We start from the raw sequence: 14,340 nt of genomic DNA on the forward strand, positions 1-14,340 counted from the left end.
TACATCTTTACACGTGTTTGATCATTTCCTCAGAATGAGGTCCCAGCAGGTGAATGGCTGGAGTTAGGTGGGTGAACATTTAGTTTTGATTCATGTTGGTAAATTGTCCTTCAGAAGGGTTGTTGTCTGAGGTCATATTGCCACAACAGTTTGAGCGCACATTTCCCGACATCCTGAACAACAGTGGCTAATAGTGATCTTTCTCTCTGGCTGTTTGATGGTCACAGAAAGGTATGTTGAGCCTTCATTGTGTGTTTCTCTGACTATTGCTGAGATGCAGTATCTTTTTCCTCCATGTATTGCCTTTGCGGATGTCTTCTGTGAATGGCCTGGTCATGCTCTTTCCCATGTTTCTATTTCAATGTTCGTTTAAAAATTGGTTTGTATGAACTCTTTATTGGTTAAGAATATTAGCCGTTTTTCCCCTTGTATCTTGTAAATATTTCCCTAAGGATTGGTTTTTTTTTGAGGAAGATTAGCCCGGAGCTAACATCTGCTACGAATCCTCCTCCTTTTGATGAGAAGACTGGCCCTGCGCCAACATCCATGCCCATCTTCCTCTACTTTGTGTGTGGGATGCCTGCCACAGCATGGCTTGACAAGTGCTGTGTATGTCCTCCCCCGGGATCCAAACTGATGAACCCGAGGCTGCTGAAGTGGAACGTGTGAATTTAACCGCTGCGCCACTGGGCGGACCCCCTCCCTAAGTTTTACTTAATATTTTATTTTTGATTACAGTGCCTTTGTCCAAATGAAGTTTTAATTTCTTGTGAACAAATTTGTTAATCTTTCCTTTAAGATTTTGGTTTTTTTTGTTTTAATTTTTTTCACTGAGGAAGACTGGCCCTTGATACCGACCCTGGTATCAGTTTCCCCACATTAAACCCAGCATATATGGGGTTAAAACGAAAACACTCATTCCCTGCTTACTCTCTGGCTTCCTGCCTCCAGAATCCGCTATCCTCCATGGAGACAGACACCGTCAAGGACAAGCACCTGAACCATCTCCTCCCCACAAAGAGATACGAGCTGGTGGGAAAGCTGCTGACCAGCAAGGTCATGAGCTCCCTCCTCTCTGCAAGTGTCTCAAGGCCAAAGACAGGCTGGTGGGAAAGCTCCGACCAGCAAGGCCATATGCTCCCCCTCCCCTACCTAAAGCCCCAAATACAAACCCTTCCTTTTAGCTTTTCGGGGAGTTTGGGATTTGAGCGTTAGCTGCCCTCTCTCCTTGCTCAGCGCTGTGCAAAAATAAAGTTCCTACTTTCTTCCACCACACCGGGTGTCCGAGATTGGCTTGCTGCGCAACGGGTGAGCGAACTCACTTCAGGTTTGGTAACACCCTGAGCTAACATCTGTTGCCAATCTTCCTCTTTTTTGTTTTCTGCTTGAGGAAGATTAGCCCTGAGCTAACATCTGTGCCAGTCTTCCTCTGTTTTATATGTGGGTCGCCACTGCAGCATGGCTGATGAGTGATGCAGGTCTGCGCCTGGGATCTGAACACAAAAACCCAGGCCATTGAAGCAAAGTGTGCCAGACTTTACCCATTACACTATGGGGCCAGATCCTAAGGTTTTTGATTTTGATGCCAAGCTAATAATAGCCATCCCCACTCCATGATGATAAAATTAAATGTACACAAATCCAATATTTCACATATGGGGCAAATATAAAGCTCACTGGAAAAATCAGAAACTAGAATGTCTGGGATAGAGGCATATGGATGAATCTAAGGTAATGGGCACAAAGTTGAAGATTTTTGTATCCCACGTCAATGTTTACATTTGTCAAAATATTCACCAACGAGGGGCCAGCCCCATGACCGAGTGGTTAAGTTCATGCACTCTGCTTCAGCGGCTCTGGGTTTTGCCAGTTCAAATCCTGGGCATGGACATGGCACCACTCATCAATCCATGCTGAGGTGGCATCCCATGTGCCACAACTAGAAGAACCCATAACTAAAAATACACAACTATGTACCGGGGGGCTTTGGGAGAAAAAGGAAAAATAAAATCTTAAAAAAAAATATTCACCATGGAATAAACTTTGAACAACCAAGTAAACAAAGTGACTTGGGCAGTTGAAATTAGCCAGGCTTCATCATTGGCCACCCCAGAACTGGCACACGGGTCAGTGAGGAACCACGGTGCGAGAAATGGAGGCTACAAAGTGCTTAATAATATGGGATCCGACTTACTGAGGCTTATCTAATTCCTGTCCCATCTGAATGCCCAAACTACCAGCAAGAGAGATGAACTCTGAGCCCTTATTGTGGCACTATTCTTTATGGACTCCAACAGAACACTGGTGCAAGAGTGTTCCCGTGACCATGTGGTGTACTGGTCATATCACATACCAGACAATCCAGCATCAGTAACTGTAATGCTCCTCTTCCATTCTAGAAAGGACAACCATTCATACTCACAGGGATAGATACTTATTCCAGGTCTGAGTTGGCTTTTCTTGCCCACAGAGCTTTGGCCAGCAACCATTATCCTGGATGTTAGGGAATGTCTGATGCACAGGCATGGTATTACTTTCCCCATGAAACTGAGGCTTACAAAGTCTTCATAATTTGTTCAAGCTTGCACATTCAGAATGTTTGAGAACTACAATTTAAACCCACATCTTGGGTCTCCAATGCCTATTCTTGCTGTAGCCTGGCAGGACCAATGAAATGTGACCACAAAGGTGGAGTACCATGATTGGCAGCTCTCCTGCCATCAATGGTTGGAGTGTGGGGAGTAGAAGTTCTCTGAAAGAAGGAGGATGTTGTTGGCATCCCAAAGGAAGGAATGCTGAACAAACAAAACAAGGATGCTCACAATGGTGGCCTGGTGACTTGCACTGAGTAAGTCAAATCAACAATGTGATAAGTTCCTACTAAATAATTACTTTTTTTCCTGAGGAAGATTTGCCCTGAGCTAACATCTGTTGCCAATTCTCCTCTTTTTGCTTGACGATGATTAGCCCTGAACTAACCCCTGTGGCAATCTTCCTCTATTTTGTACATGGGTCACCACCTCAGCATGGCCACCAATGAGTGATATAGGTCCATGCCCAGGAACTGAACTTGGACCACTGAAGAGAAGCACGCTGAACTTAACCATTAGGCCAAGGGGCCGGCGCCTAAATGATTATATTTTATTTCTTTTCAAGGAAACAATTTTTGAACACAGTAAAAGATGACTTTGCCTACTTTGTACTTTCCACAATGATTAGCACGGTCCCTTAAACTGAAAAGAGAGAGAGGGAGAGGAAACATAGAGCAGGGGCTGAATGTCTCCATTGGGAAAATGACATTGTTTCTAGCCACCAGCTCCGTACTGGGCATCTTCAGGAGTTTCTTGGTTGCACTCCCCTTCTGTCAGGAAAAAGCAAATGGGATTTTTCACATGGTTCTTTAACCTGTAGGTCTCGGAAGCTGCTTATGCACTGCATCATGGGTAAAATTGGGGTTAAAGATAATTGTAAATATGGTATTGATATTAACTGATGTTTTCCCAACATTGCAATAATGCTGGTTTTGTTTGTCGGAGAGTTTATTACTTTTTGATCAATAGAATGTGAGATTTGTGGGGGAAATTAGCATAGTGAATAACAATTAGGCAAGAAATCAATGGCATTCAGACAAATTCGGGCCTTGGAAAAGTCCCATAGGCACACCAACCTTCATACACACACACACACACACACACACACGAACACACACTTCTAAAACTCATTTACAATTCTAAAGCATGGGGTAGGGTAGTGGGTATGTGTGGTTCCTATGAAGAGAAAAGGAACAGGTCCAAACAGCTGTCTCTGGATTTTGTTTTCAGGAAACTCAAGATCTTTGCATTCTGAAAAACCTGAAACATCAGTATCCACTAATTCTGTTTGCACTCTCTTTATATTTGGCTTAATTAAGAGTCACGGAATGCTTCCTCTTCACCAGCTCTCTGCTGAGTGCTGGGGGTCAGAAGTGAAGCTGATAGAAGCCTAGTCTGCCCATAGTTTCCCTTCTATTTCTTTTCTTCCTTCAGCAATATTCCACAAGTGGCCAGAGAAAGGTATTTACATACTATGTCCTTAAATCATAGCCAAATAAGTTGGGAGAGACTCCAGCAGTCATATGATCCAATTCACTCCTAAATACAGGACAGAAATCCTTGAAACTACAGTTGGTCCTCTCGCCTTTGCTTGAACACTTCTAGAGATGGGGAACTCGTTACCTCCCAGGGCAGCCCCTTGTAACGCGGCACAGCTCTGATGATGCTCGTGTGCTTCCTAACACTGAAGTGAAGCCTGTTTCCTTGTACATTCTCTCATTGGTACTGATTGTGTCTCTTGAGTCAGAAAGAACGAGAAAGGAAGCTGTGATTCATCTATCACTTTGTAAGGTTATAGGCCATTTCATATCGTTTCTACTTTAGGAGAAACGGTCAAGACCAATGAGTATATCAATTTTTGAGCATCATTGTGTGCCAGGCACTGGGGTAAGCACTTTACATGCATGCATCACCTCACTCACTCTTACAACAAACCTATGAGGTAATTGCTATCATTAACCCATTTAGGGTTAATGGGGAAACTCAGAACTGATGAATTTAATCAATATATCCTAGAAAGTGTTAGAGCCAGGATTCACACCCAGAAAGTCTGATTCCAGAGCCTGTTCTTGCAAATTCTACTCTCTAGCACAGGGGGTAAGAATACACATAAAACTGAAACACTTCTCAATGTCTGGATTTGGACTGAAGTATCTGGTTTTCTTATGGCTGTTGGATATAGTGTGGATGCCCTTGAAGGGAGCCACATTGATGCATTTCCCAACCCCTTTCCCTTCTGCTCGGTGAACAGAAGAAGCCGTAGGAGTTTGGAGAATGGAAAGAAGAATTTCCATTTATTTAACAGATTTATTTTTCTCTAGAGCTCAGAGAGATTTGTGCCATGAACTACCGCTCTGTGCACCTTGTGTGTGGTCAAAGAGATGCCCCCACACTTCTGTGAAAGTCTTCTATTTGACGTATGGGTCATCTCTGACTCTTTGTTGAAAGATGGGAACCTATAGGCCAAGGGGGACACTCGGAACAAGTAGCCACATCCCAAGTATCTGTGCTTTCTGAGTGGAGGGCATTGCAAGCTTCCTCAAGAAACATAACATATGGACTGTGAGCTCCCTGGATGTAGAAGCCATGTTTCCTTCTGGTCTCTTGAGCCTCCAGCAAATATAGTTCAGAGACGTGACTAAGTACACATTTGTTGGCTTAAATACAATGATTGACATACAATACTGTTCTCATCTCTTACATTTGATAGCGCATCTAAGAAGTATTCCCTGAGAACACTGCTAAAGTGTGTTCACAGCCTTGCTCAGTCTCCCCACGGGCTCTGACATCTGTATATCGTGGTATTTGAGGATTCTAGGAGGTTCATTGCCATGTCTGAGAATCCTCACTATATATCATCCTATCTGATAATTCCTTGTGGAATATCTCTGTAGCTGAGAATTTCCTTCCCCTGCATGCCTGTTCAGAAATCAATGTTTAGAATAATGGTCCTGCTTGGCTCTGAATTGGGCTGGTTAATAACCATTGCCAGGGAAATCAATCAAATCTATGATATCTTATTACTTACACTAATTTAATCACAGGGAACGGATCACTGTTCCAGTTCAAAGGGCAAAGAGAATGTGTGTGTGCGTGTGTGTGTGTGTGTGTGTGTGTGAGAGAGAGAGAAAGAGAGAGAGAGAGAGAGAGAGAAAGAACCGGTACCTTAAGGAAAGAAGGTAGTGAGACCCTAGAGGCAATGACCTACTACTACCAATTTCTACACTGTGTTATTATAGACAATATTCAGCTGAACTTTAATTTATACCTAAAAGCATGCTACTTTTATTCCAATTTCATCCTTAGACTGTTTTGTGTTTTGAATAATCTTTGAGATCAGAGAAAGCAACTGGTAATTCCCTAATCACACAAATGAACTGAGTGTGATCTTTAGTAAAATTGTTCACATATGATTACTGCAGCCAACCCAGCTGGCTCAGTCCTTGGCAAATGATTAGATTCTAGGTGAGCAGCATAGAGTCATGAACGTGGGGAATCGATGACAGTTCAGTCTCTCCGTGTACATCACTTAGTCTGTATCAGCCTCTGGCACTCCTTCCCATCTCTGAGCTGGGAGGCAGCACCTTTCTATCCACCCTTTTCTCCAATGTCCCAGCCTCCACGAAGCCTTTTCTAAGACTCCCTCATCAGGTGAGAGCTCTTCCTTCTCTCAACTTCCTCACACTCTTCTTGTGGCTCTGGAATGGGCGCTAATTATCTAGTCTACCCCACGTCTCTTTCTATTGGGCAATGCCCTTCTCCTATTTCGTGGGGATTCTGGTGGGGTTTTTAATCAAGGATCATACTCCTTTGCCCCAGGTTGGCCAGTAGAGGACCTCACCCCTCTAGACACAGAGATTGGTCCAGGATGAGCCTGTTTCTCAAGCAAGGCAAGAAGAATCATCTTTTGGTGATCGTGTAGTTTAGGGGAGGAGACAGTCTTGAGACTACAAATGGTAAAGACCCTGAAGCTGTAATTTCCATCCTGGCATCTCTCTTTTTTGTACAGCTCTGACTTAGTCTTTCGCTTCTGTTTCATGAAGTTTCTTATTCTCTGCTCACCGGTTCTAAAGCAGAGATGACAAATTTTATATCAGATCCCAAATCTGATTGATTGGTAGTGGCTGCTGGAGTGATGTGTTAAAAAAAATAAACCTAAGATCATCCCTGGGGTCAGCAGGAAAAGAGATCTGCGATCAGTTAGTTATGTCTGACATGGGGATGGGAGTGGCTGTAAACAAGCCAGGTGTTTGCCATCCTTTACCTTATGACATATCTTATTTCTTCTCAGTGATTGGTGTGAGTCTTGGATTTAAGCAGCACCCCATTTCTATCACCACATGTCACATTTGTCACCAGGAAAGCCACAGTGGCCACCTCATGAACCAGGCCAACCAGAGTTTTGCCCTTCAGATTTTGACATTAATTCTTTGGATCCTCAAAGGCTGAAGTCAGTTAGCAGAATAAATGATGTTAAAGAATATAAATCCAAGTGAGGCGAGAACATAAAGAGCAGAAGGAGAGAACAACTAAAGCCATTCTGACAAATTTAAGGAGCGTGCTGCATAGGCCAGGAGGCCCAGGCTTGGAGGAAGCAAGTTCACTTAAATTAACTTTTCAATTCCATTTGCAATTGAATGATTTGGTGGCATCACGGCCCATTGCAGATTTTGTACGGACATATGTGGGACCATGTATGCCTTCTTTGCTGTTGCATCTCCTGTACCTAGCATGTAGTATGTGCTCAATAATGTGTTGAATGAAGGAATTAACAAACTAGCAAATTAATGTACAAACTCTCCAGCTCAAATCAGAAGTCAAAACTGATAGAATTGATTGTTATGGAATATTGTTTGAACTGAAGCAGTAGCATCTGGAAAGTTTTTGAGAGATATTTAGGAGCCAGAATTGACAGGATTTGGTGGTGGATAGAATGTGGGGGGAGAGAGGACAACAAGGTTCCCAGATCTGTGACTGGAACAACTGGATGGATGGTTAGTGGTGGTATTCACCAAGATGCTCTCCTGCAGCACCTTTGTGGACCCTACCAAAAGTACTTCTCACACTCTATTCTCGTTGGCTGGTTATTTGTCTGTCTTCCTCCTAACACAACATATGCATCAAGGGAAGCATTGTGCCTATGTTGTTAACTATTGCCTCCCCAGAACCTAGCATGGTGCTAGCATATAGTAGATCTGCAGTAAACACTGAGCGCATGCATGGATTGGCAACACATATCTGTGATGATGGCAAACCATTTAGTGAGTGTATGGGACACACTACATCTCTATTCATTGTGGCAAGGGAAGATGTTATCGAAAAGCAACTTCCATCCATTTGTGATGGGGAGTAGGAGGCTAACCTTGTTTACACAACTCACTGTATAAAAAAGTGAGCTGTGTAAAAAAGTAGACGGAACTGCTTTCTGGTCTACCAGAGACCTGTCCATCTTACTGTGGTATTAAAATTCAAGTTTTGCATGAGCTTCAATTACTGAAAGTCTATATGGAGTTTATGAGGCTTAACTCATAGCTGGTTCCTGTTCACAGTCAAAGGCCAATGAATGGTCAATAAAAGCTGCAAACAGTTTTCCATTATTCCTGATGGATTTCTCTGTAAGATGACAGACTGTAACAATGATCAATAGTGGAACAGCCATTCCTGAAGGCCTTTGTGCCAGATATAATATATTGATAAAAAGGAAGCCAGCATGAAGTTCTGTTGGTACATTGGCCTATGGGTTTTGGGTAAACAGAAGCAAGCTCTTCTCAAAAATAGGGCAGATTATGCTTGAATCCTTCCAATAGAAGCTGCCACATATTTCAGGCTCAACCAACATGTGACTGTGGGATGATCATATCAGAAGAGTTGGTTTAAGGGGAGCATATTGGTGAGGACTGGAGCCCAGGAATCAGATTAATTTTGCGGAAAAAGTTCTCCACTTGGTATTTTATTAAATTTTAAGAGTCAAAATCAGATGAGCTAAATGAGGAGGCAGAGCAGCTTGAGAGGGAGCTGTGATCGGCAACAAGCCCTTATCATCTTTATCGTACATGACTTCTCAGCAGCACCGAAACACTTAATCACTCTGTCCTTGCGGAAAAGCTCACCCCAGATGATGTCCATAAGCCCCGTTATGGACTGAAGTATGTCCCCTCCAAATTTATACGTTGATGTCCTAAGCTCCAGTACCTGAGGATGTTATTTGGAAATGGGGTTATTGTAGACATAGTGACGTAAGATACAAGATGTAAGATGAGGTGGCCCCTAATACAACATGACTTGTGTCCTTATAAAAAGGGGAAATTTGGAGACAGATACACAGAGAGAAGGCCATGTGAAGACGAAGGCAGAGATCAGGGTGACGTGTTTATAAGTCAAGGAATGCCGAAGATTGCCAGCAAACTGCCAGATGCCAGGGGAAAGTCATGAAACAGATGCTACCCTCACAACCCTCAGAAGGAACCTGCTGACACCTTGATTCCAGACGTCTCCTTTCAGGAACTGCGAGATAATAGGTTCCTGCTGTTTACGTCACCAGTCTGTCTACTTTCCTACAGCAGCCCCAGCAAACACATACAACGCCACAGCCTCTTGTTTTCCTCCCACTCCTCGGCCTGCTCCTCCTCGGACTCTCATGTGGATGTTTGTTCCACTGTCTTTGCGTGTTAAGGTTCCTTCGAGCTCTGTTCTAGATCTTCTTCTCACTCAACACACCCCTCCCAAGTGATTGACCCTCCCTATGCCATTCCTCCTGCTGCTTCCCAAGTCTCCAACTTTATCCCAGATCTCTTTGTTGTGCTTCAGATATATGTGTGTGTATACACAGACACACACAGACACACGTATACAAACACGTATTTGTGGACCCTAAAGCTTGAGTTTCCTCTTCTTACATCTGTGGAGTTCTGATCTTATGTGGCTTATATTTTTCTCCGCTATGTGGGTTGACATTTCCTCTTCAATCTTTTCCAGGACAAAGGTAATAATCACAATTGACCATCACTTAAATGAGAGGACACCTGTTCTGACTGAGCTGTCATCCACACCAGCTAAGAGGTTCTCATCTTGAGACGAGATCTCTCTTGACAGAATGTCAGGGTCTCATCTAGCGCCCCTCCTTCCTGCTGTGACTGCCTCATTGTAAATTGTCCTTCCCCCCATTTCTGCGGTGTGGACCAGACTGGGATCTCAGATGCCCAGGCTCTGATGGAGATGTGGCCCTTGGATCTATGATCTTCAAACCTAGAAAGTTCCACTTTTTCGTTGGGGGATGAGTTCTATCATTTCTTCAGAAATAGAAGGCTGCCACTCAACCTGGCCGTGAGCCCATAGTAAGTCATTGGTCAGTCTGAACATATGAAACAATTAGTCCTTCAATTTCTAATGTATTAGAAGTGGGTAGAGAAGTCAGCTGTTGACTGGGCTTCCATTATGGGGGAAAGTTTGCGAACAGCTGCTGTCATTAAAATGACGATTGGTATAACTACTAGGCCTGGTTGGCAGGGAGTTAAGAATACCAAAGAATAGAGGCTTAGTGGAAATAATCAATTTATACACTTTTTTCTTTTAAAAAAATATGGTGGTGAAATGCACATAACATAAAATTTACCATCTTAACCATTTTTGAGTGTAAGCTCAGTGGCATTAAGTACACTCATATTGTTGTGCAGCCATCACCACCACCCATCCATAGGACTCTATTCATCTTGAAAAACTGACACTCTGTACCCATTAAACACCAGCTCCCCTTTCTCTTCTCTCCCCAGCCCTTAGCAACCCCTCTGATACTTTCTGTCTCTATGAATTTGACTCCTCTACACACTTGATATAAGTGGAATCATGCAGTATTTGTCTTTTTGTGACTGGCTTATTTCACTTAGCACAATGTCCTCAACATTCATGCAGGTTGTAACATGTGTCAGGATTTTCTTCCTTTTAAAGGCAGAATAACAAACCACTGTGTATATACGCCACATTTTGTTTACCCATTCGTCTGTCCATGGACACCTGGGTTGTTTCCACCTCTTGGCTATTGTGAATAATGCTGCTGTGAATGTGCACATACAAATATCTCTTTGAGTTTCTGATTTCAATTCTTTTGGGTATATACCCAGAACACGGATTGCTGGATCATATAGTAACTGTATGTTTAATTTTTTGAGGAACGGCCACACTGTTTCCCACAGCAGCTGCACCACTTCCTAGTCCCACAAACAGTGCACACGGATTTGAATTTCCCCACATCCTTGCCAACATGTGTTATTTTTTTCCTTCCTGAAACATTTTCTAATATTTCTCCAGGCTTAGAACCAGTTCTATTCCCTTGGTTGCAAAGACCATGGATCCATCACCCCAGAAGGAGCTGAGGTTTTGAGTGAATGAGGGGATCGTGTGTTGAGAATTTGAAATAGGTCCAATGTCCTATTATGAATGTCCCCTAGCTCCTCACTCTCAGTAAATTTAAAATAGAACTCGGTGTTTCACTCAGAAGCCTGTTCCTCTCCTCCTGTGTCCTCCAAACTGACGGACCTCATCGCCATTCACGTAGTTACTCCAGCCGGGAAGCTAGAGACCTCTTTCCTCTTCCTCAGCCCCAAATACACATTCACCACCAAAATCTGTCGCTCTCACTTAAATATTTTCCCCAAAAAACTTGTTGTAGGCAGCAGCTTCCTTAGCAAGATAGTTGAGTCTCTTGCTAAAGTGGCTTCAATAACCATCTATCTGCCTCCAAAACCCAGCTGTCTCCGCTCACTTCTCCAGTCTCCATACTGCAGCCGGGTGATCTTCGTAAAATAAAAATTTTTGATCATGTCACACCCTGCCCCAATTGAAACCCATCAATGTCATCTCCTTGCCCTCAGAATGAAACTGAGCATCCATAACAAGACCTTTTTTCATCTGGTCCCCACCTACCTGTCTTATTTATCTCCATGTCCTCTTCCTGTCCAGGAAGAAAATGGGTGGAAAAGGCATTTTCGATTTACTGAATGACGAACGGAGCAGTTTTTTTTTTCTATTTACTACACAAATACTCAGCACTTCCTGGCCTAAGTCTGACCCTGGGAGAGTCAGAATTGAAGACCTGTACCAGAATACTGCTACATGATGGATGAAGGATGTGAAGAGCTGCCCGAATCCAGGGGCACTCAGCATCATGTGATGTACAAATTGGCTAATTCATTAGTGTCTCTAAGATTTTCTGAAGGTAGTAAGGTTTGGATATCCAGTTTTTGATGCTTATGGGAAGCAAATAAATAACAGTCCATTTATAGATATAAGAGAGACATGCTCTTTGCATGTATAGTAATTGTGGTAGATTACCATACAGTAAAGTTAGGTTTAATTAGAAAGTGGTTCTCAGTCCAATCTGCATGTTAGAACCAGCTGGAAATCTTGACAAATACCCATGTGGAAGCTCCATTCTAAAACATGATCTTAGTAGTTGGGGATGGTAATCAGGATTTTTTAAAAAGTCTCTCAGGTAATTGTAATACACAGCCAGGGCTGAGAACCACTGATTTAGCTCAATAGAGAAATAGTTAAACTCCTCAACCACTCTTTTATGGAGAATATCTATTTTATTTGACAGCTAAGTGGGCAGTGAACTCCTTTAAACTGGATTTGGAGTATCTTTGGAATTAAATAATTATTTAATTAAATAAATTAAATATTCAGCTGTTAGCTAAATAATAGGTAGCTTGGCTTTTGGATAGCTCATGTCATTTTTGTCTATGCCCTGGGAAAGAAAAAACATGAAAACTCATCCTATCCCTTGTATAGATACCGGTTACAATCGTTGCCTAGAATATCCAAGCTTTGAGGAAGGCAGATTAGCGAATGGTGATTCACTGGAAAGCTACGTAACAATTGACAGCGCCTCCAAGGATGCTGCTCCTCAGGGAATTTCACTCCAAGCAGACACAGGAGGAGGCTGTTCTTGGGTGTGGAAACAAGAGGGAAAGTTGGATTTAGGGATTCAGGCTTCAGGAGGCAACCAGAGGGGTGGCCTCCAAGGCTCCCGCCTCTTCTGAATCAAAGGCAGAAATGGCGGAAGCAAGGGAATGGCCTACGCTGCTTGGCGTGCACATATCCCCGCGTTCTGACCCAGAGATAACTCTTCAGATGGACGTTGTCAATGAAATCACCCTGGGACGTCAGTACCTGTGACTTGGTGCTGTGGACAGCCATCAAGGAGGTGGCATCTAAGGGCTTTGCTGTGGGATGAGAGTGCCACTGCCCCGTAACTGTGTACAAAAGGGGAGCCATGTGCAAAAGCTGGTCAAAGCAGCACAAAAAGGGGCTGTACTTGCTAAAGAGGGAACTGAAATTTTCCTAGCCATTCAGAGACCACAAATTAAAAAAAAGTCTGCTGGATCTGAGGATATATATATATATAATCATGCACCACATAACAAGATTTCAGTCAACTGCAGATTGCATGTATGATGGTGGTCCTGTAAGATTCATACCATGTAGCCTGGATGTGTAGTAGGCTGTACCATCTAGGTTTGTATCAATACTGTCTGTGATGTTTGCCCAACAACAAAATTACCTAAGGATGCATTTCTCAGAATGTCTCTCCATCGTTAAGTGATACATGACTCTGTGTGTATGTGTATGTATATACATATGTATATATTATATATTTGCCACTGGTTTCAGACTTAAAATTTGATATATATTTTTTTGCTACTGGTTTCAGACTTAATGTTATTATTACTGGGTGTGTTGGGAATTGGACTTGTTTCATGATTTTAAGTAATCGGTTGACCTGTAATAAAGAGATATTGCCAAGTAAGTGTTGTTCAATAAGGGAAAGGGTTGTATTTCTGTGAAAAACTTGAGCCTGCATATCTGTGATCTTGTATATCTGGCTGGGGTTATGCCTTTTCCATGCCTTTCCAAATGGGTTAGCTCATTCTCCTCATTTGACTAATGAGTCTACCGAGACTTGGTAGGAGTTGCCAGAGAGCTACTAAATAACGTGGAAAGTGAGCCAATGCCTTTCCCTGGAGGCTTCTTTGCAGGGAAGACAAGGCAGAAGCTTGCTGCTAAGGAGAACCTCCATGAGGATGTATGATGCTGCAGGATGAAAGAGTGACGGACTGTAGGGCTGTCCCTGTCCCTTCTCCTGCCCGTTGTTCCTGAGACCTCAGCTCTGTGGCCAGGTCCTCCAGGCTGCCGCCCCCTTCCCTTCATGCTGTGTCTCTCTGTATGGGTAGATGAGGTGACAGGAGGCAGATCCATGGGGCATGCAAGAAGTCATGAAGCTGGAAACCAGAGAGTGTCCAGAGTGGTGTTTACTAGGGGCCTGATGGCCTACGTATATTTGGATGGAAGCCAGAGAGCCATCCAAAGTGCTCCCCAAGGGAGCAGACGGCCTGGGTTCAAATCTCTGTTCTGCCACTTATTGACTGCGTAATCTGGACTCTCAGTTTCCCCATCTGTATAAGGGGGTAATAATAATAGTACTCAACCTCATAGGGCTGTTTTGAGAATGAATTGAAAGTGCTTAGAATAGTTTCAGGCACATAATAAGTGGTCAGTACAAATTATATATAGGCATTTAGGAGATTAGTAGGGAAATTCAATACTTTTGTCTTCTCAAAATGGATGGTCGTTCATTCATTCAATCAACAAATATTTGTTGAGTATTACTCTGTGTCAGCCCTCATGCCAGGTACTCACAAATGAATTACAAGTGGCCTCTCTTTCAAGGAAGTGGGAGGGCCAGTCTGTTGTT

This window comes from Equus asinus, chromosome 15, assembly GCF_041296235.1.
Source record: "Equus asinus isolate D_3611 breed Donkey chromosome 15, EquAss-T2T_v2, whole genome shotgun sequence".
NCBI lineage: Eukaryota > Metazoa > Chordata > Mammalia > Perissodactyla > Equidae > Equus > Equus asinus.